The sequence below is a fragment of the Eubalaena glacialis genome, chromosome 4 (assembly GCF_028564815.1).
Source record: "Eubalaena glacialis isolate mEubGla1 chromosome 4, mEubGla1.1.hap2.+ XY, whole genome shotgun sequence".
In the NCBI taxonomy this organism is placed as follows: domain Eukaryota; kingdom Metazoa; phylum Chordata; class Mammalia; order Artiodactyla; family Balaenidae; genus Eubalaena; species Eubalaena glacialis.
Window position 1 is genome coordinate 176,561,657 of NC_083719.1, and position 4,127 is coordinate 176,565,783.

Below are 4,127 nucleotides of genomic sequence, written 5' to 3' on the forward strand. Positions count from 1 at the left end.
GTGCCCAGGTCAGTGCCAGGGGCTCCAACGACAATGAGTCTGTGATTGTAAACTGTAGGAAAAGAGGACATTTGTGTTGGATGGGCCAGAGGGGTTTGAAGGAGGGTGCCCAAAATGAAACACTGACATGTAGGTTACCCAGTCTATGGATGATGTTAGGAGGAAGAACTGGGAGTGGGATACATGTGGTGGCCAGGATGTACTATGACAATAAACCAAAGACCTGTAGGAGTGGCCAGAAATGTCACTGACAGAATGTCTAGTATAGAAAGGCTCTACTCGTAAGATAACAGTAAGCCTGATGACCAGAACAAAGTAACTGGCCCCAAAGACTGTGGATTAAATCTGAATAATGCCCTGAACAGCAGGAAGACCTATGTATAGAAGAAAGCAAGCTTTAAGTAAGCCATTAGGACATCCTATGAGGGTTGTAGACTGGGGTCCTGAGACTGCCACTGAATGCCTTTTTCAACAGCCTGGTTTTTCAGAATTGAGTGGATATCAATAATTTCTACCGTGTGTCAGTAAGTGATTGCATTTTGGTTTCAGAAGGGTTATGTGTGATAGTATAATTTTTGTATATAAGTATCTACCAAGGTTAGAGCATAGCAAGTAGCCAGTAGAGGGGGTGAAGGGCCCTACAAAGTCTGATTGCCATCAGCTGTAGGGACCCCTTCCTTGGTCAGGAAGCTATGTCTATTGAGTTTATTACCAATGGTGTGTTTGTTCACATCAGATGCCTCGGTCAGTCACTAAGGCAGCCATGGCAGAGAAGGGAAGTCCCATGAATATTGCCTAACATTGAGGTTAGAGGTCTCTAAGTGGTTACGGATTGTGGGGGCTCACAGGACCAAGGTTAATACCATCAGATCCCAGGTGAGGGTGTGCCCAGAAGTCAATTTATCGCTCTGAACACTGAGCCTCTGCAGACTGAGGTTTAATATATGCACAGAGTAAGGACTGGCATTGATTTGGACTTGGATATTGTGAGGTGTTACTCTCAGACTTCTTAATGCCAAAAGGGGCACCCTTGGATAAGGAGCTGTGATTGGTGGTTGAGGCACCTAGATCATTGGCAGTGGCCAAAGGATCTGTAACAATGTACAGATGAGTTCCATTCTTGGCTGGGGAATTCTCTATTGCTAGCATGATTGCCTGGAGTTTGACTAATCCATCTAATGCTTGGGTCCAATCTCTCATCCCAGATGGCCTGTTTGATTTAGGGACAGAACACAGCATCTCTGCAGTGGACCCCATCAGGTGTGGTGGCAGCACACTGTATATAAAGTATGTGGACTCCCTGGTCTCTCCTGGGATCCCAAGTGACTCCTCAAGTGGCCATGTGTCCAGAAAGAAGTGACCTACTCCAGAACAAAAGACATTAACTGGGGGGGAACACAGCTCCTTCAGCAAGTGGGATGTGACAGAGGGGCCAATTTTTGCTTTATGCTGCAAGTACCAATGCCTTTTTAACGAGGAAGACTCTGGTTAGCAAAACTGAGGGGTCCTACATTCATGACCCAAGGCAAAATGGGAAATTGGCTGTGGAGGCTCAACTCTGGCCATGGGAGGACCTCCATTTACAGAACAACTCTGTCAGCTGCCAGCAGAGCTGTTCTAATTGTGTGCAGTAACAGTTGAGGAGACTAGTTTCTGGTACAAGAATGCCTTGGATAACTTGTGTCCACCATGGGTGGTTTAGAGACACCTGGATGCATAAACAGAGGCTGCTAAAGCCTTTATGGTAAATGGGTGTGGGGAGGGAGACGATAATGGAGTAACTGTTACTCAAATTCCAGAGCATATGATTCCCCATTCAAACTCAGTAAAAATTGAAGTAGTGTGTGAACAAGCAAGCAAACATATTTTACAAATATGAGACAGCCGGGATTACTGTGGCCGATGGAATGTGCCCATAACATAGGTTCTGCCAACTGTTTCTATTGCCCTCTCAACTCACAGTCACTGGTGTTGCCTCAGGAAATTTTCCAGAGTGGGATATGCATGAATTTCTAAAGATGTTTCCATGTAAGCAGGCACAGAGTAGGCTTGAGAGCTGGAAATAGTCTACAGATGGTGATGGGAGGAAATGATGTGATTTACACGAACGAGGATGTCCCCAGGTAGATCCCACTTGGGATACACCATTAGGTTTCAGAACCACAGTATTCCTGATATGAGGAAGGGGCTTGTTCTCACATGGAAAACATGGGTCAAGGCAGACACTACCCAATGCAGCAGAGAAACAAACCCCCATGTCGATCTCTTTGGCTGCACCCTTCTGAATGTCATGGTGAATCAGGAAAACATACTCACTAGCACTATTAATGGCATAAGGTGTTTCCTATACAAATTAGACATTATAAAGATATAATCTACAGAAGATGGTAATCAGACAATACTCCCAACGATGAAACATGAATTACTTTCCAAGTGGACATAAAAGGCCTTACAGAAAAATTCAAACTCTGATGGATTTTGATGTGGAACTTGTGAAGACATCAGGGGGAAACTAGACTTCTAAGAAAATGGAAATCAAATATTTGTTGGTGGTGTTGGGGATACTCTTAACTACAGGGGCACAGAATCTGGGAAATAAGCTGCAAGACATTGTCCTCAAACCTCTTATTCATCTGTCTCTCTCCCAGTGTGGTGGCTCCAAAATCTGAAGAATACCCTCTTTGCATCTGCCTTTCAATCCAACTCAGGTAATGCAACTGATGACTTCTAACACAGAGTCACAAAGGAGATGAATTCTGGTAAATCTAGCTCCTAACATTACTCACAGGCGATGTATCTCCAACTCTATAGATTTTTTGTCCTATCACAAGTCTCTCTTCTTTTTTTTTTAAATTTAATTTTATTTTTATTTGTTTATTTTTGGCTGGGTTGAGCCTTCGTTGCTGCGTGCGGGCTTTCTGTAGTTGCGGAAAGCAGGGGCTACTCTTCGTTGCGGTGCGCGGGCTTCTCATTGCGGTGGCTTCTCTTGTTGCAGAGCATGGGCTCTAGGTGTGCGGGCTTCAGTAGTTGCGGCACATGGGCCCAGTAGTTGTGGCTCGTGGGCTCTAGAGCGCAGGCTCAGTAGTTGTGGCGCACAGGCTTAGTTGCTCCACAGCATGTGGGATCTTCCCGGACCAGGAATCGAACCCATGTCCCCTGCATTGGCAGGCAGATTCTCAACCACTGCGTCACCAGGGAAGCCCCCCCCCCTTTTTCAGTATTTAGCTGAAATTTGGCTAAATTTGGCTGCTCCAGGTCTTAGTTGCGGCACACGGGACCTAGTTCCCTGACCAGGGATTGAACCTGGGTCCTCTGCATTGGGAGCACGGAGTCTTAACCACTGGACCACCAGGTAAGTCCCATAAGTTTCTCTTCTTAATTCAAATTCTATTCACCAACTACCAGTCAGAAGGAAAGACAAAAAGCAAAGAGGAAAATCATAATTTACGTAAAAGTATACTCTTTGACAACCTTTCCGTACATAAAAATTTATTCCAAGTGTTTAATAGAATGGAAAACTGAAAAAGGCTCCTATACCCATCACCCCCCAAAAAGGATCTTTCTCAGTAAAAAAAGTGCAATATATATAATAGATTAGGGGTATACGGGAACTGCCACCCAAGGCCAGTAGGATAATACCAAACTGCCATTTTCAATGACCCTTTAACAGAGAATGAATAGAATATTATAAAAATTTAAGCCTTCCTGCATATTAGAAATACATTTTAATTCACCCATGGATCCAACAGACTTCAAAACGGAAAGAGAAAAAAAATCATTTGATTAAACTTAAAATCACTACCTTTAAACCTTATGTACTATTGTTGAAAAACAACTTACAGAAAACACATTAATATTATTTTTGAAATTAGTAGAAATCCTATGTCCAAGGATACACTTTAAGAAAGATCCTTGCTAAACACAGCATATTTAAAAACTTTTAAAACAAGTCTTTCATACTGAAGGTTTTCTGGAACATTAGGCATGGATTACTTTCCATCAAGTTATCTCATGTTACATTTATACTTCTTCATAGGCGTTTTCACGTCTAAGGATGTGGGCCAATTGAAGTGTTTCCCAAGCTGTTTACAAACAAGAGGTTTTATCTAGTGAACCTTTTCATGCCT